Genomic DNA, 20467 nt, shown 5'->3' on the forward strand with positions numbered 1-20467 from the left:
GGACACAAAACATACGTTTTGTTATCTCGATTTCCGCTGTTATTTTGAAGCGAATGGTCAAAATCACATCCATTTTCGGCTCATACAGTTTCTTAAGAATAGCATTTCATGACATTTTCTCACTTTCACATCACCTTCTAGCAAGCTGGAATTTGTATATCCCCCGTATTGCGGAGACAAAGAGCAAAAAAGGCTCTTGAGTCAAAAAAGGCTCTTGAATTGAAATCCAATCCCCAAGTTAACCATCGTACTCATCTGAAAGACTCCTGCGTGTCTTAAAATTTGGTAAGACCTCTAACCGTGCTGTAGAAAATTTGCCACAAAGAAAACTCTAAGTCTGAGCTGCGAAAATGCACTCTCTCACCCACCGAACTTCCCCGTGTTTTTATTTGAGTTGTTCGTGGCGCAATGCACTCTGGTTAAATGCAATGCATTGTGGTAAAAAGTGTGGTTAAATGCAATGCATTGTGGTAAAAAGTGATGAATTCGAGAATTCGTCGGCCCTTATATATTTCCTTTAAATTCTGATTATGTTGCTGCTCGCTCCCTTCGGTCGCTCCGCAGCAATTATTATTATTATTATTATTATTATTATTATTATTATTATTATTATTATTATTAAATTAAAAACTAACTGTCAACCGTCAAAGCCACCACCCCATTGAGACCCTCAGAAAACCCCCTGGATAAAGATAATTTGCAGCCTGCTGGAATTTTTTTATTGATTTTAAGCCTAAAAACAACAAAAAAATTTCAGTGGACAAATGCAACAGCTATACGCGTATATTGCAAATGAATCCACCCACTATTTTTAAAGGAATTTTACAAAATCAGGTTGCTCATGAATGATGATGCCGCGCTAAAGTTTGAGGTGCCTGCTATATTTTGTGTTTTAAAGAGTAGATTTCATTTTACTCCAAAGTTAACACTTTTAAACCTGAACCTTTTAAAAGAGAGGTCTTACCGTACAATGCTGGAAATCTTCAATAACCAGACCTCCGCGAAAAAAAAAATACAACTGGCCAAAAGGAAAGAAGTACGTAGGGCCAACGAGTTGAACGACGCCAATTCGAATGAAAGACTGTTCCCTGTCTTTCTCCAGATTGATTTGCAAGTCACTCTCAGAGCTTCTCAGTAGCTCTCAGTCGTTATCTTTATTATTTTTCTTAGATAAACCCCTAAAGTTTTCTCTCGAATATACCGGGCAAATTTGCTGAAATAGGCCTTCTTTGTCGCTGACGGGAGGGTCTTAAAAAAAGACTATATCCCTGGCAGTCAGAAAATTTTCTAGAATTTCTGCAAAATCCCTTTTTATCGTTTGAAAGTGTTCTAATTAACTAAAGAAATAAGGAAAATGTTAAAGAAAAAATGTTCATGTAGCTCAAAATTTCCTCAACCCCGCCATAAGTTTTCTAAATTATGGTCCCCTTCTTAATATAACTGAACAGAAAGACTCCGGAGTGTGCATTGCTTTCCCAATGATGTCTCTTAGAGTCGTTTGTTTAAATGTTATTCTGTTCCTTTTTGCTTTGCATTTGCCAGTTTTTCTTAATGTTTGCTAATCCATGTAGGTCACTAGTGTATAAATAACAATTATTCACCGAAGTGGAGGTGGCTAGTCCTGGATATTTACCGAACTGCGAAGCAGTGAGGTAAATATCCACGACTAGCCACCGACACTGAGGTGAATAATTGTTTTAGTATATACTAAAACAGTGAGATAATTGAGCACAAAAACGACGATTTTGTAACTCAAATACTGTTACCAACGATTACAATTTTGGCGCGTAATGACCGGGCGGCTGAGGCCGTCGCTTTTTCTTGCCGGCAACTAAAACTTTTGAAGGCATTTGTCTGGCTCTTGCGGGGAAATTTCTTCAAAAGGAGTTGTGAATTCTTTTTGTATTTAAAATCATTCTATAAAAAAAGATTATTAAATTTAGTTTTAAGCTCATTAATGAACAACTCAACTAAATAAACTAAGCAAGACTTAAGCTTCATTTGCATTTGTAAACAAAAAACTTTTTCACCGGTTTTATCGATAAATTCGTGTCAAAAAGACAAAGCTTTACCTGTTATAACTTCCAATCCGAACTTCGTCACCTTCTTCGTGTATTTCGGAAACAGCTTGCTTGATTAGTTGTGAAATTTCTTTGTTTGTTTAAGGCAGCAAACCGGGAAGGCATTTTGCTTGCAACTTACACGAGTTTGGCGTCGCTCGCTCCGAGGAACTGGAGGTGAATCAGTGAATAGTGCAGGATATTCACTGATTGAGTAGCCAATCAGAGCGCGCGAAAAACACTATCCACTGTTTTAGTATATACTAAACTATATTAGCCCAGTAATCTAGGCATTTGTTACTGTTGAAATTTATTTCGTCACACCTCTAAACTGTTCCAGGCTGCGAGAAGGCGCCGAGATAAGCACGAACACGAAAATGGGAGAAAACTAGGGAGAGGAAGGGCAGCTCCAACGCCTCCGCCCTTTCCCTTTTTCCAAGTCCTGCGCTCATATTTTCGCGCGCCTTTTACTTACGCGTCATTCCTACTCTCTGAGAGGCTGGAATACGCTTGGATAAACTCTGCTCGTGAAATGGCTTATTCTGCCTGCAGGCAGTACTCGTAAAAATCGCTTATTCTGCTCAAAATTCTGCTCAGACTCCGTTATTCTACTCCAGTTCTGCTCGGTATCCGAAAGCATCTTCGGACCTTCGGGCCGTATTTATTTTCGCAAATATAAAATAGGCTCCTGGACCTAACCCCTAAAAAATAAAAAGATATTCATTGTGCGTAGTAAAATTGTAATTCAGCTTACTTTTGATATGTGTGCGTTCTATTAAATTATTAAATTCATCACAAGGTATTTTCCATTTGTTTTTTATTTAGGGCCTGTTTACATGGAGATGGGGGACCCCAGGTAGGTTAGGTAACCTGCTTGTTCATTTAATGTCTCATTTTAATTTGATCACGTTTACATGATAGGTTGGGTGACCCGCTACATGTTACGTCACCTACCTCGGGTCCCTTGGTACTACAGTGTGAAGGTCCCCAACCTCCATGTAAATAGGCCCTTAGTTCTTAATTTTTCTTACAAATGTTATGCATATCATTAGTGCCGCTGTTTTTGCCTCATTCTGCTCAAATTCTTCTCGAAAATGCCTTATTCTGCCAGCAGAATACTGGCCTCAAAAATAGGTTATTCTGCTCGAAATTCTGTGCATTATATTGTTTAATTGAAACTTGAATTGCTCGGGTATCTTGTTAATAAAGCGCTCGGCTAAAGATACTGTCCATTATCCGCCCAGCAAGACTTACATTCCATATCTTAGTTTGTAGTGTTTTGATTGGCTCTTAGGCCCTATTTATGTGTTGTCTCGGGTTGAAGGGTTACCTGCCTAACCGCTGACCTACCATGGGCGAGTCAACATTTCTTGCATTTCCTTACAAAACGTGGCGAACCGTTTGTATTGGTATAGGTAATAGCATGATTTGTAGTGATATTTGGCATAAATACCACGAGTGATATTTCGAAATTGTTATACGTATTTAAGCCAAATATCACATACAAATCATGCTATTATTTGTTTATACTACTACCCGCAAAAGGTTTGTAATTTTCACATGTATATAGGTATTTCAAATTAAGCCGAAATACCACTGCTCTAAGCCAATCAGATTGCAGAAATTTCTCATGTGGTAGTATAACAATCAAAACCGAGCACCGCCCTCAAATAGGCATCGACACTTACAACCGGATCCCGGACAGTAACGCCAGTAATTAACCACTGGAAGCATGAATTGGTACTCCTCCGTTGAGGAGGTGTAGGTCAGTTGCCATTTTGTCTTCTGGGAAGAGGTAACGACTCAGGAATCCAGCTCAAGGAATGCGAAATCCCACTTATGATTGGAATCCGGAATCCAGATTTCACAAATTCACAATACAGTACCTGGAATCCAGAACCCATAGCGTAGATTCCACAATCCAAGACTGCCTTGCATCAAGTTGTGGAGAAACGACACAACGCAACAACTTTCCGTTAAATAATAGAACAAAGATCATCATCATCAACAACAACAGTTTTATTTAATAAATAACGAGTAGTATAACGAGTTCTCGCATAGAACAGTAGTTATACAAGGCCGGTAGATACTGCAACAGCGTAACAAAATTAATGGATTAAAAAATACTTAGAAGTTCGAGGGCAGCGGTAAGCTAGGGTTCACGAAGGGTTAAAATACCCACGATTAAGTTAGCTTTATTATAGACTGTTTTGCACTGCCAAAAGCGTTGACATATTAAGCTCCAACTCCTTATTTCTAAACGATCAAATTGTATTTAAATTTGCGACGAAATGTGGGTAAAATTAATTGTCTTTAGACACGGCTCTAAAGACGAAGCCCTTGGGGTCGGATATTAACGAAAAATTGAAGGGTTTAGCAAGTTAAGCCGTGTTCTATCCCATTTTCGATTTCTCAAAACCCAACAACTAAACAGTCTTTTTTTTCAAACAGCCAAGACTTTAAAAAGAAATAAGGAGGCCTTATAATAGTAGTCATTTGCTCCCCAATTAAATGAGCACCTACAGACCGTTAAGTGGCGTGAAAAAATTGATTGCTTTTATAGTGGAACTGAAAAACAATGAACAGGCACTGAAACTGTTTGATTTTCCTAATGAATGGTTCATTTCAACGATATAAAACTACCATCCATTCTGGATCCAATTGTTAGTGGGATGCTGGACCCCTTGCACTGGAATCCGGAATCCAAAACTCAGGATTCCGGATTCCAGTGCAAAAATTTCACGGATTCCAGAATACGGATTCCCTTACATGGGGCGACAGAATGCCTCACCAGTCAGGACTGGTTACCTTTTCTAGTAGCTACTGCCAGTGTAAACTTTGTCTAGTCGCTGTAGTTAAATTACCGCATCGTGAGAGTGGACTAAACTATGGGCTTAAAGATCTTTAAAAAATCTCCCAGGCCCATTTTTCAACTATTTAAGCGTTCGGATGAAATACTTCATTTATCATGTCTTGCTGAAATTAATTCTTTCGTGTCACACAATTTCTGGGAATTATTGAAACTATAAAAAGTTAAGTACTAAGGGAAAGTTCATTTAATATGACAAGGGGGGGGATGAAGATATTGAGGGGGGGCTCCGAAAATTTTTAGACACCCGAAGGGGGGCTCTGAAAAAAATTGTTGCGCTAGGAGGGGGGGCTCCGAAAATTTGTATGCTTCAAAACCAACACATGACATCATCATACAGATCGGATGGTTTTCAACTCAACAATTTAATGGCCTGTGCAACTCAGCTATATCACGTGGTTTACAGATATAACAAATGTAGTCTCAGTAATTATTACACTCTTGTTCATCCCAAAAATGCTTTAGAAAATTGTATCACAACTGTATCTCAAGTTTGTTATAGTATAAACCATTGAAGACAATAACGGTAAATATATTTAATACAGTCTAGCGATCTTTTTTCAGGGAGCAAAGGAATTGAAGGAGGACGGGGGGGGGGGCTCTGAAATTTTTTCGACTACCAGGGAGGGGGCTCCTAAAAAATTGAACCGCTAGCGAGGGGGGCTGCTAAAATTTCAAGCTTCGAGTTTCAATATCTTCATCCCCCCCCCCCCCTTGTCATATTAAATGAACTTTCCCTAAGAAAACAAAATTTCTTTCTCACTTACTCCAAAAGTGGAAAGTGAGGAAGACGAGAACTAAGGCTTAGTTCTTCCTCCTCCTTTTCCTCACTTTCCAAAACGAGATAGTTAAAGAAGGGTTGGCTGCAAGAGTCTGGGAAAGGAAAGTGGCACTAGAATCACCAATACCGTGACCATTCAAACCCAGGGTTGGTCGCAAGTGCCTGGAAAAGGGAATCAGCACTAGCACCACCAATCCAGTTCCAACTCAAACCCAAAAACGTTAAAGAGGAGTTAGCTGTAAGAGCCAGGGAAAGCGACTCAATATGATCATCATCAATCCAGTAGTTCCCACTCAAATCTAAACTAGTTAAGGAGGAGTTGGTCGCAAGAGCCTGGGAAAGGGAAGCAACACCAAAATCACGAATGTCGTTCGCACTCAAATTCAAATAAGTTAAAGTGGAGTTCGCCACAAGAGCCTGGAAAAGGGATGCACCGCCAGAATCACCAATTACATTCCCACTCAAATCCAAACTAGTTAAGGAGGAGTTAGTCGCAAGAGCCTGGGAAAGGGAAGCAGCACCAGAATCACCAATTGAGTTCGCTGCCAAGTCCAAACTAGCTAAGGAGGAGTTGGTCGCAAGAGCCAGGAAAAGTGAAGTAGCACCAGAATCACCAATCTTGTTCCCACACAAATTCAAATTGGTTAAAGAGGAGTTGTCTGCGAGAGCCTGGGAAAGGGAAGTAGCACCAGAATCACCGATGTTGTTCCTTCTCAAATACAAATTAGTTAAAGAGGAGTTGGCTCCAAGAACCTGGGAAAGAGAAGCAGCACCGGATTCATGAATGATGATCATATTCAAATCTAAATCACTTATGTGAAGGTGTAACCCTAGGGTACGAGATAAACTTGTGCACTCTAAAACGCAGCCTAAGGCTAAATGAAATAATGCACAAATGTCTTCATTACAATTGGGATCTATTAAATTAATATTTTCAGCCATAATTTTTATAACAGACTCTGCTGTTTCCTTACTCGTTGAAGCTAAAATCCCAATCATGAATAAAAAGACTTGCTTTAATTCGTCTCGAAAGCCCTCGTCTTTTACTACTGAGACACAGTCAATAACTCCGTCAAGAATTTTGCAAGCAAGATAAAATCCAGAAAAGAACTCTTGGAAGCTTTTGTGGAGAAATGCATAACGCACAAGAACTTTCCTCTTGCAGCCACTAGCCTGGGGTGAAATAAATCCAAACTTCGATAAAGCAATAGAGGTACTTCCAGATTCTTGTTCTTCAAAATATAGCTCTCCTTTTCGAAGAGAATGTAACGCCACTCGTCCCAGATGTACTAGATCGTCCCTGTAGATGCTCATAAGGTCTTCAGTTTTGCTCGACAATCCTTGCTTTTTTTCATATCGCCTTAAAACACATAGGATAAACTCAGTGTACAATTCAGTCCTGCTCGTTGGAAAAACGCCCTTTAAATCTTCACAAAGAACACAAAGCAAGGTTACGTTCAAGGGATTTTTTGACAAGTTTCTTAACTCATGCGAATACCGAATCTTTGTAGCAAATTCTTCAGTAAGTCCTCCCTGTTGATGTTTTTAAAGTACGTACGAATAAAACTATTTGCGTCTTCCTCGCTGAAGCCTACAATCTCCCACAGAGTGTCACAATACCTCCTTAGTTTCCTCCCCACGTCATGACTGGATGTGAGTATAACGTGACAACCTGAAAGTTCTTTACCCTCAACCAAGTCATAGATTCGATTTCAGTGGAGTCCATTTCATCTAATCCATCAAGTACTAACATAACTTTTGACTGATTTTCACGAACGAATTTGAAGAAACATTCTTTAGCCTGATCGTCAATTTCCGCGGGAAGAATTTGATCATCAATAGCTTCCCAGATGCTATATTTTACTTCATGACATTTGAGAAGTAGTAGCACGTCAATGTCCGGAAAAGAGGGGTCCAACTCTTTCTGCTTAGTTGCCCAATCATACGCTAGCTTCTGACAGTACGCGCTTTAACCCATGCCAGGGTCTCCTTCAATCAAGACTGTTCTGGGACTTTGGCATTCTACGTGCGGTTTAAAGATTGCAGTCATATCGGTAATATCGTCAGTAAGTACTCCTCGGGTTTTTTCTTTGCTCACGATCTTCAACCTGGTAAAAATTTCATTCAGATGAAAACTGAAATCTTCACACCAAGGAACGGGCAGGAGGCGTTGTTCACGTGTTCGGTAGAGTTGACGAATCTTTTCCACAATTTCGTCTGGGAATGAAAAATCTACAAAAAAAAAGGCAAAATATCATAACCTGCATTTTGTTTGGCTTGTGTAAATTATGTGTATTTAGGTTTCAATACTGCAAATTAATATGAAAAGGAATGCGTACATTGAGAGTTACATTGTACGAAAACCAAGGATTGAAACGAAGGCAACTCAACCGTCACTATGTCAGCTCAACAATAAATGGTCAGTCATGGTGTCCGATAGTTACTTTTTATAACGGAAATTGAGGAACACTGTACAGTTGGACAGAATTCCTACTGACATCTACACAAAAAGCGCACTTAAAAATCAATACTTCTACCAATTCTATTCCGCATCTCTTTCTCCAACGGTATTAGCACTGCCTGTTTAACGTTTTTCCGAATGCCTGCTTGTTGATGTGGAATAAGTATTTCTCTCCTCCGCTGAGGCTCCTGCTGGGTATCCGGCTAAAAATGGTAATGTCTTTTTCTCTCCCCCAGCCTCCCTGCGACACAAGCAAAGAGGCCTCTGCGGAGGAGTGAGAATAAGTAATGTCTTCTAACCTCTTTGACATTTGCATTGTGCGAAAACCCAGACTTGAAATAAACGCAGGTCAACCGCGACTATGCCCAGCTTAACAATGAATGGTTGGTCATGTTTTCGGTTAATTGGTGACGGTAACCGGACTGAGTGGAGTCCAATTCGGTCTGTAATCATACGAGTGATTAACAAAATCGGACGACCGCGTAGCGGGAGCCCGATTGGTTTAATCACGAGTATGATTACAGACAAAATTGGACGACACGAAGTTTTGTTACCAATTAATCATAACTTTAACAAAATTTGCGATACACAAGGCTCTTTTTACAATCAAAACACAAGAAATTCCAAGAGTTTTTAGCTAAAAAAAAAGAAGCCATTTAAGCGTGCGCGTGATGACGCGTGCTGTCCAATAGGCTGATTTAGCAACAGAACGGGAACGTCAGTTGACGACGGCGGGCGCAAATCAAACAACTGGCTTGACCAATGGCAGAGCGACAAATTGGGCACCAGACGTACAGTTTAGTCGTTTTCGCGCGCATGACGCGTACTGTCCTATGAAACTGTCCTTTTAAGGCTGAAATCAGGGCAGTTGATAACCAGTCAGATTTGAGAAGTTTGTTATAGTTATGATTATTGTTTATAGTGGATATTGTAGAACACTGGACAGTGTCTCCCCATGTAAGGGAATACGGATTCCGGAATCCGGGAAAGATTTGCATGTGTAATAAGGAATCCTGGAATTGTTTGCTTTTGGAATCCGGAATCCTGGGCCTTGAAATCCGGAGTACAGCTTTAAGAAAACGAATCCAAGGTCCACTGAAAAAGATCTGGAGTCCAGTAATTGGAATCCGGAATCCTCAGCTTGGAATCCAGAATCCAAGAATATCTTGGATGATCTTGGATTCCCTTTCATGGGGCAAACAGTGGGACAGAACACATTCTGAGCATTGTCTCCTAACCTCACTTCTGTACGTCGGCTTATTCCGTATGGCATTAGTGTTGTTCTAACTGCTTTTCCGTATGTCGCCTTGTTCGTACCGTATTAGAGTGATTTTCGTTAGACCTCGAAAAAAGGTTTTCGCAACTGTTTGTTATATTTGGTATCAGCCAGAAGCTAACAAGATCATAAGATGAGCTAATTTCTTCCGCTAGACTGTTCACAGTCCCCTACTTTTCCGTAAGATCGTCGAGATCGAGCACTTTGCGTTACGGTTGGCGATCTGGGTTTCAATGCTGCAAATCTAGCCTAACCAAGAAGGCCGCCCGTACCGAAAAGCGCTCGATCCTGACGATCTTCCGAAGAAATACGGGACTGTGAACAGTCTATTATGCCAACAAACAAAACAAGAAATAGGCGTCCTTCGATTGTCCAATCGACAGCCCACTTGCCATTGTCAAAAGTTATGGAAAATTACTTTACAGCAATACTTTTTCAGCTGGGAATTTACTACGCGTGCAGCTCGCCAAACCAAAATTCTTATATTCTCGTTCGTTTGTTGTTTTACATTTGTTCTTGCGTAATCACTTTCAGGTCAACCCCTTCCCCTTACATAACTTTGTTCCTATGGTATCAACCTTTATTAGTAAAATCCAACTAGTGGTCTATTATCAATGCTGCGTTCTGATTGGTTGAGCTATTACTAGGCTATGTGTTATAGCCCACTGGTAGCGAAAGGGACCGGCTTTTTGGAGGCAAAAAAGGATTAAAGTCTAGCTTTAACTAGCTAAAATTTTCTTATTCTCCATATTTTTAACCAACTAGTTGGATTTTACTTTTATTATTCCTCTCACCCTCATGGCCTCTGAGTCAATAGCCCATTTGGTCTTCAGCCTTCAGCTATTGACTCAGAACCAATTCGGAAGTCTTTTCCTCTAGACTTTTAGCCCTCCGTTAGTTCGTCTGTACTATAACACTTTTCTTCACCAATTCTCTGCGTTCGTAAGTATCATTATTTTCGTAAGCTATTGTTTTACATTCGACCTGCCAAAATGGGTTCTGTCCAAGCAAAACAATTTTTACTACACGTTACTAGTACCTACACATTACTTATTTCAAGGCCTTGGAAAAAAATCAATGGTGATCAATATTGCAGTAAGTTCAACCTATCCCCCATTACTCCCATAGGAGAAGGGCTAAACTTTAAGGAACAGACCAAAACTGTATGTGGAGAACAACGCCTCCACTTAATGACAAGATTGCAATTTCATAGCAGTCCCACAACAGAATTGTCAACGTACGTTTGAAGACTGTTGACTCAAGACCAAGCGTGATTCACATTCAGCATCTGGTCTCTTCGCACATCTTTTGTCCTAATCTTAAGATCAATTAAAAACGTTCAATGACAATGTTACCTTTTCAGGCAGGACCTAGTTATATATAACCCGAGAGCCTAGTTAAGAAAGAATAGCTAAATACATAACAAAAATGACCGTTGCTTACCAAACTGACCAAATCGAAGTTTTTCTTATACCATTGTACTGAATAATTAAAAACTCTAGCCATGCTAATAAAAACAGCAGACATATTTTTACCACAAAAGCTCACCTGCCATCTTTAAAGCCTCTGAAATTTCCAGTTCATTTAGTTTGTCTTTGATATTGTCCTCCACCTTCTTCCATTGCTTGAGAAGTTCTCTGAAATGTTCAAGTCACTTAGGAGGTCCATTTCCTGACACCTCAGTTGCTCAATGACATCTTCATAATCAGCTCCTCCCAATCGAACCAGAGTGTCATGCTGCCAGTAGCTACTGAAGACAGCATCACTAACAAAACCTTCTCCAGTATGACTAGACACGGCGTCGAAGAAATATTTCAGACGCGCAATGTCAGACTCACGGCTTGTGTCTTCGGGAAGAGGAGGAGCATCCCAACCAGCGGGTGGAGGACCCAGATCACAGATTGTCCTTAGAAGCACCATTAGCAGGGGGATGCGAAGCCTGCGGACGAAGCCTCAGAAGCTGTGGCAGGATACAATTTACTCCACTGGACTGAGTTTAGTATCCCTTCCTTTCGACGTGACTGAAGTTTAAAGTGTACTGGGTTACGTTTCAGAATGCGTTGCAGATTTTGTGGTGGAATTATTCTGTCGAACGTTTCTCTGAGGGCTTTTGAACCCAAGCTGATTAGAAGACGACATAATCGAGAATAATTTGATCTTCCTTTGGTCGAGAAAAACTGAGTTGACTCAACATCTAAAAGAATAATCAAACAAAATTACTATATTAATTACTGTTTGTTAGACTTTTGGTGGTAAAGTGAAATCCTACGTACATATTGGACCTTACTTGCTTTATACCCCACTCCCATCACAGGTGAAGCGTTACCTCCGGAATAATAGAGACTTTAAGATCCCACGACGCGACGGCAACAAGAACGTCGCTTAAAAAGTGAATTTGCGTTCTTTCAGTCTTTATAGTGATTATTCCTACGCACTTACTTTGTCAATTGTAGGCGAACCGTCCTGAAGCTGAATTTCAAGGGACCATATTCAAGCTCAGAAAGAGAAATAAAATTTCGTCGTTGTTTGTTTACGTTCTCCGTAAAACGCGAAATTAGGGCATTTTCACATCGTAGTCGTGCAAAAACGGGAAAGAAATGCACAAAAAGGTTTGACGCACTTGCGAAGTTGTTGTTTTGCTAATTAAACCTATTGTTTTTTGACGTTCTCGTTGTCGTCCGCGTCGTTGGATCTTAAAGTCCCTAATGCTCCCTTTGCACGAACGTCAAAAGGACTAATTTTGAAAGAAAAGTTCGACCAAATAACAGTCGTGTAATTTGAATACGGTAACGAAACAACAAGGCAGAGAAAATCTAATGGCATTCTTCCAACCTTGTTTTAGGGTGTGTCCTCTTTCCAACACCTAGAACGAGGAAACGGGAAGGAAAAGAGATTGTACAGATGCTTGGGCGGAGCGAAATTGAGCTCTATTTTTAATTCAGAAGGGCTGTGGTAAAGCCCCGATGTATATTATGAGCTCTTACTGGTAGATCCGGAAGCCATGATATCGCGCATGGTTTTTCTGGCCTTTGCTTCAGATTGAAGGTTGTTCGTGATGACCCCTTCATTGTTTCTCTTCTTTCTTTGGTCACTACACTCAACTGACAAACAAATAAGATGGAAAAGCCAAATGGTATTCGCAATGGCGCCTATCAGAATTATATCCATCAAGGTCGCAGATGAAACGTATTACAGATACAAATTCGGATAAGTAACATTGAAAGGCAAGAGTTGTTTATCATGTTGGCCTAAGTGTTCATAATGCATACTTCCCAAGAGTAAGAAACCAATATAGGGTAGCAACGAGTCTTAATAACATCAGATGGCCATGGTTCAAACAGGGGTGCATTCTTAAATTTGCGGCCTGCAACTATACTATTGTTTTCCGCGTTGTGCCCCCTGTCCCCTGAGAATCCTTGCAAGAAGATAGTTATGTTCGTAACATTCTGACCAGCTATAGACATTTGAAAAAATCGATTAGATCAAACATCGAGAAAAGAAATGACTTTTACATTTTAACGAATATACTAAGGAGTTAATATACTGCATTCTTTCCTGCTTTCTGGCTTGGGAGTAGAACGAGTTGTAAGAAGATAAAACCGTTTACAAGATACAACGCGTCTTTCTTAGCCTAAAAACATTTTAGGGAAATATAAAGTCATTCTTAAAAGCTGACAGCCCAACTTGATTTTTAAAAATAGTTCATTTACAGAAAGGGGTTAAATTATGAAAACTAAAATTCTTGCTACAATTTTCAGCCTAAAAAACGTTTTGGGTAATCCAAAGTAATTCTTACAAGCTGACAGCCCAACCTGATTTTCAAAAATAGGGATTGATTATGAAAACTAAAATTTCCTGTCGTTAACAGCAGGCGTGGTCTGTCATAGTATTTAAATCAAAATCACAGGTACCCCAAGCTCACGAGTGAGTTGCGTAACAGAAATATTATGAGTTTGTATGGGAAAATTATCGATCGTTGTTTAGGGCATTAAAACAGAAATAAAAATACTTCCTACCTTGTCTACCTGTCTTGTTTGTGGTACGTTCTTAGCATTTGTGGCCGTTTCAGCGCGATTTTAGCGAGTTTTAGTTCTAACGTTGCTCTCTCTCTATATATATATAGAGAGAGCAGCGGTAGAACTAAACTTTCCATACAAACTCTTATAATATTTCTGCTACGCAATTCACTCGTGAGCTTGGGGTACCTGTGATTAAATCACAATAAAAAAGTACAATTGACATTTATACCATGAGTCCAGCTGATCATCTTGCGAAGAAGATCTTTTATCTGTTTGGCCCAGTTGTATTTCTTATCGTAAGAGTCGCGCAAAGTTTCCACCTCCTCAAGTCGACTTTTTCTGTCCTTGGCCCAGATTTTCGTGATGGCTGCGGTCCAATCGGTGGGGTTCTCTGAGTTTACTACAAAGGATGAATCAAATGGTACACTGCACAATGCTTCTCCAAAACCCGAGTTGTGACTGACAAGCACAGGGAGACCAGCTGACAGGGCCTCAAGTCCCGCCAACCCAAAGCCCTCTGTTCTTGAAGGCATGACCACAAGATCCACTTTCTGAAACAAGCGCCTTAAACTCTCTCGGTCCTCAATAAACCCTCTTACTCTAAAGCGACTTGCAGGAACACCACATCCGGTTAACCGCGTCGCTATTTCTTCGTGTTTTCCATCTGGAGCGCCAACAAACACAAGACGAGTATCTTGTAATGCAGCAACCGCTTTTGCAGCGATGTCAAATCCCTTTAGTTCGAAATCCTCTGCGTCCCCACGACCAAACACCAAGACACTGCGTTGTTTTCTTTCTTCCACAACCTGTCTCACGCTGACAAATTCTTTAAATACTCCGGGAGTTAAGTCCGCTACACTTTTATCTTTTTGGCAGCCTCGAAGATACGAACGGAAGGCCTCACTCAACTTAGGTCCAACTCCTACAACGAGGTCCGCCATTTCGCACAACTCTACCTCTGTTTTATGTTTCTCTTGACCCTTGGAAATTGGGTTGGAATAGATCTTAAACATTCCCAGTTCTTCTGGGTCTGTGTGCACAACTTGGATCCATTTGCACTTTTTAGATTCTTTGATGATTTGTGCTTGTTTGCCGAGTTTAACTCCATGACCAACGATTACATCTATTTGTAAATGTTCTGGTGGAAAGAGAAGCCACTCCAGTTCTTCTAAGCCAGGCCGACGAGTTGCCTCGATAATCGTTACGTTGTGTTGCAGGGCTAATTTTTTGTCCTCTTGGCTACATTTTGGAAGGAAGAAAGTGATTTCCGCTTCAGGGCATTTGGCTAACTGAATAGCTAATTCTCTGTTTATGGTTGACAGCCCTCCTTTGCTCGATCCCCACTCAGAGGCTAAAATGGTGACTTGCACTTTGCGGGACCTTTCCGGAAAAGACGCCATTTCCAAGCATGATCAGAATGGCTAATCACCTAAAAGAAAACAAAGCATGGCAAATGATTCAACAATTTATCACCTGTTAGTGTTCAAATGGTGCCTCTGTATGACTTTCTGTTAAGTTGTGGTTAGACATTCTACTGTCCAGGATTTCAAGTTAATGAGATTTATGCCGCTTATGATAGACTTAACAAAGTGTCGCCTGACCTTAATCCTCCCCTAAACTTAAGAAGTAATATTAAAGGAAACTAGAAATAATTCTGTCCAATATGAAGTAAATTAGGTCTGAGTTTTCTTGTATTTCCGCACAAGAAGTGACGACTTTTAATATGAGTTGTTCATACAAAGGCTTTAGAAACTACACAAAGGAAGTTAAATCACCGAGGCATGCAATTTATAAAAAGGCAGATTCTTTAAAAGAATCAAGCCAACCAAGGCGTTGGATAATAAAACATAAACACTGTATATTTAGATGAGGTAACTGTGCAGGTAATTATTATTTATATCATGTTTGTTCGCTTAAAGTGCATGGTCTTTCATAAATAGAACATCGTTAAAAAAAGACAGAAAAGAAACTTTAACTCAACAAAGAACAAATCCAATTCAGTTCTTAAGATTATTTTTTTAATATAAAGCCGAGAATGCATCACTTGCACTGAGATGGAATTTCTGTAAGTTCATACCAAAATAATTGTAAAATAATAATTACTTTTTGAGCTTATTTTTATTTCCATTTTCATAGTAAAGTCTTTGCTATACTCAGTATTAAATGGTCAAAAATGTTATAAGCGATAACGTTATGTTATGTGGGGCTAAGCTTCTTATATTAGCAAGTGAATATGGATGGAGGTTATACAAACTGTTTAAAATGTATTCATGTAATCATTTTCACTATTTTTAATAGCCTGACAAAACAGCCGACATTTCGTGTCAACAACCACAACTGGTTTCCCTGCAAAATGACTTAATTATGACAAACGAACACGGAAATTCCATACCAATGATGCATCACTACCCAGATCTTGGTAGTGTGTCTGATTGGCTTAAAGTCTGCTTCAACCCATCCTCGGAGACCCAGGGGCAGTCAGTCGGGTCGGGAGAAAATGCGCGACGAAAGTTTTCAAGTAAGGGCGGAAGAGCCCCTGGGTACCGACTCTCACCGAACTATTTCCAAAATTCAAGAGGATGCCAGCTCCTGATTGGGCACAAAAAATGGTTTGTATTATTGTGCCCAATCGGCGATCACATCTCCTGGGTTCTTTTCGTGTGTTCGTACACGACGGTTATTATCTTGATCACGGCTTGTCTGGCTCATGCACCAAAAGAAATGCACTCAGTCAGGAAACTTTCAGTTTGATATAAAATCCCAATCTGATTTCAAAATATTGTCTGCCCGAAAACTAAAGACGCTTTTCCAAAAATACGAGTTTCAGCTAACAACAGGTATTCGCGCTTGCATCGGCCACGTCTTGCGTAAATGGAAAAGTGAATTGATATTTTTTTAGTTTCTATCGTGATTATTCCAACTCGCTTACTTTATCAAATGCAAGCCAACTCTTCTGGAGCTGAATTTCTTTCAACCATATCCAATGCAAGTTCATGAAGAGACTGAATTTTGTCATTGCTTTTTTGCGTCCATCATAAAACGTGAAATTAGGCATTTTCATGCGTCTGCTGTTCGTAGGCTATCGTGCAGTTGACGGCAATGAAATATGCAAAAAAGCGTGATGCACGTGCAAAGTCGTTGTTTTACCTCGTCAAGCTATTGCTTATTTGACTTTCTCGTCGCCGCCGCATAATAAACTTCCTATTATTTACGATACATTGTGATCCGTCAAAAACAGAATATTCGGGCCAAATTCAATTGCTCCTGCTGATAGCATCCTAAACGTTTTTTCGACTCATCGGTAGTTCCTTCGTTTCTGGTTAGGAAAGTAGAAAATTAAAGTTTCCCTTAATCTTGCACGCACAAGCTTGGTGAACGAACCGGGCAAATGTGGCGAGACGATAGCCGTTGTGTACGAACTCACGAAAAGAACTCAGCAGAAACTGTTCGCCAATTGGGCACAATAATACAAAGCATTTTTTGTGCCCAATCAGGACCCGGCATCCGCTTGAATTTTTGGAAATAGCTCGGTGAGAGTCGGTACCCAGGGGCTCATTCGACCGTTCTTGAAAACTTTCGTTCCGCCTTTTCTCCCGACCCGACTGACTGCCCCTGGGTCTCCGAGGATGGCTTCAACCAATCAGAAGCACTACCCAGATCTGGTTATTGAAACGTCATCAGTATGGAATATCTGCACTAGTTTCACAGACATCATTTTGCAAGGAAACCAGTGATGGCGTCACCTAATGTGGTCCGTTTTCTCAGGCTACCATTAATTTCTAACTGTTCAGCATTATCTTCTTGAAACCTAAACTAACTATAGAGTATTTTCACATGACGTCACGGCGGCCATATTGGTGTCCCAAAACAATGAAACAGTGGCCATGTTGGTGTCCCAAACCAGTCTCCTGGGAGTTGAACTCTTTTGTTATGCAAGGCGCTTTCTTTTGCGCCAATAAATTTGCATAGATGCTGGCCACATGAGTGAAAACACTCTATATAGCAACTTTATACCCAATCATTTGGTGCAACACAGTTTTAAACACTCAGTTAATAAGCAAAAACATTTCTTTGGTCTGAACTCTGATGGATTTTGAAACTTTCCCCCTTCCACTGTATCCCCCTTCCCACTGTATAAATTGACACAACTTAGATTACTAACCCCATACATGACCTTACAAAAGCTGTACCCTGCAAGTTATGCAAATTATGCCAAGGACAACAAGCTGAATGCCACCCCAAGGACATTACGAAAAAATTATTCAAATCCGTTTGGACAACTTTGGTGATAAGGTATGTCACCACTGATCAGTAAAACTATGACTTTTGAGACAATTTTCAGGAAAAAGGTAACTCCCGATATTTAAGGCAGAAGAGAGAGACTTTTGATAGATCTGTGACAGAAGAAGGCCACAGTAAGCTAAGGCCAGCAGTAAAAGGAGATTTTCACTGTGACGTCTAAACTGTTCAAAGACATCACTCACTGTAATAATCAACTTGTGACATTGGGACTCAAAAGAGACCCCAGAGGGAACCCTACTGTCCAAAGTAGTGACAGAGGTGTCCTTAATTAAGTGGAGTGCAAGGCAATAGTTGACTGTACCCAAGATTTCTTGCATATGTGCGAAAAATGTACATAAAAAGGACCAACATTTGGTGGGAATGAAGAAGGAAGGGGCAATATAGTAAATGCCTCTCTGTTGAGAGGGTTGGTACTATTTGCACCTTGGCTGCAGTAATTGGTTAAGGGTGCTTACTACACTTGCAGTAAATACTAGTACATGCCAACAGGTCAAGGTTGATAGTTACAGGGACAATATATCTTAAAACTAAATTAGGGAAGTAACTGTCTCAATAACTTGTCATTCTCCTTACAATAATTATTTGTATAAATTTCATTAAAATACATTAAACTGTTATAATTTACGCTTAATTTCTTAGCACAATTTTATTTCATTAATCCACATTATAATATTCATAGCAAAAACATTGCACAACCCACCAGAGCTGTTCAGTATTAAAGAACGGCAAAAAAATTGAAAAATTAACAAAAAGTCCAAAACTCGACGAAAAAAGTTACATTAGGTTCAAGGCTGTGCTCTAAGAAAAATTGAAGGGATTCAGCCCTGAAGTGCACTTATTTAGTGAACCTGTGCAAGTCAAGGTGCCAGCATAGGATTTCTATGAAAAAACTAAGATTTTCTAGTCACCCAACAACAAATGTTGGACACGAGGGACCACCAGGCACTACTAGAGCACAACCCTGTACATCAATTATATGGATGCCAGTAATTTTTTCCTCCCACACATACAGACAGGTAGATCATTTTAAATATTGGCAGTCAAGAGATGTTGCTTTGTTTGTTATTAGTGTTTTGATAATAAACATATAAAAACTAAAGTCAGAGTCAAAACAATAACAAACAAGGGCTCGACATTTATTAGTGTTCGATGATATACAGAACAACAAAGGATACACTGAGACTACTATTAAACTCTTATTATATACTCACATACTGAAAAGCGTTGTCATAAATGTTCATATGCACATGAGTTCTAGCCAATGAGGAGAACAGTGAACAATGACTGTTTTTCACACATGAAAAGAATGATACGTCTTCCAATCAGAATTGCAAATGATGTATTTTCATGTGTAAGAAAAATTATACATCCTGAATCAAAAGCCATGTTTGCAGTGGTGCATTAGTTTCACGCCAACTTTCCAGCCTTTTAAGGGTGCTTGCAGCCCCTAATTGCTTTGTGTGTTGCTTCACAGTCATTCAATCAGAAAATTTGTTGAGTGAGCAATGCTGGAATAGAATGGCTTGGAATTATTTCATGGTCACTAATGAGAAGAAAATTGCAGAGAGTTTGGAAAAACAGAGTAGAAAGCAAAAAAACATCAGCTTGAGTTGTACTTTTGATAAGAGCCATACAGTGTACTTTGTCTTCTCTCTTTAGATTAGTGACTCATGAATAATACTAATTTAAAAAACGGAGCAAAAAAAAAAGAGGCTAAAAAAGAAACTTGGGCCACTGGAAAGTGAAGCAAAATTATCAAAGCAAGGGAGAAAACAAATTAACTCCATAGTACAGTGGATCGAACCCCGTTAATACGGTCACCATTGGGCCAAAACATTTGGCCGTATTAACGGGGTGACCGATTATCAAGAGTTTTTTTACACGAAAATGTATGGTGGCTTTTGCCAGGTGGCCAAAAATGTTGGCCGTAATAACAAGGTGACTGTATTACCAAGGTGGCCATAAGGCGAGGTTTCACTGTACTGAAAACAGAAGGAAAGATAACTGGCTCTCCATCAATTAATTGCAACAGGGTATCTCTAAGCACACAATTTTTATATTGCCCTAGATAGATTTTTATATTATTATTGTTGATTTTAATCATGTACATACCTTAAAAATTTGTAAATTGTATACATTTTTATTTCTCAGGGCCCCCTATGCATACCAGACTTGTTGCCTCATGGGCTACCCTGATCAAATAAAGTTACCAACTTACTTACTTACTAACTTGCTTCTATGAAAACTTAACCTAAAATTTGCTAAACTTTTATTTTGGTATCAGCTGTGACATGATCAATGACAAATAAAATAACTAGCAATAAACTGCTGATTTCATGCAGATAACAACAAAACATAACACCTCATGACAGTTGCAATGCAGAGAAGGTCTGACAGGAATCGTACAGTACTTTGAATATTACCCATGATTCCATGGGTACAATGGAAGGAGACAAATGTTACACAGGCTTAAAGCCAGAGCACAGGACAAGAATTTTGGGCACAGAACTCCTTAAATTTGGCACACGGTATTTTTTTTAACAGTACTCCTAATTTTCGCCATGTCAATATAATTTATTATGTTTAGCAAAGATACCCAGAAATTATGTTGGGTGTTGCAACCATGTAAATAGGTGGACTGGTGCCCATTTTAATTTAGTTATGACCTGCCCAAACTTTCCCTTCTTGCTCAATAGAAG

The 20467-nt window shown here is 39.7% G+C and overlaps 1 pseudogene; it reads right to left on the reverse strand.

Annotated features, from left to right (window-relative positions):
• Positions 1-5672: 5672 nt before the first annotated feature.
• Positions 5673-14866, reverse strand: LOC140925995 (uncharacterized; annotated as a pseudogene).
• Between the last annotated feature and the right edge of the window lie 5601 nt (positions 14867-20467).

The sequence above is a fragment of the Porites lutea genome, chromosome 2 (genome assembly GCF_958299795.1).
Source record: "Porites lutea chromosome 2, jaPorLute2.1, whole genome shotgun sequence".
In the NCBI taxonomy this organism is placed as follows: Eukaryota; Metazoa; Cnidaria; class Anthozoa; order Scleractinia; family Poritidae; genus Porites; species Porites lutea.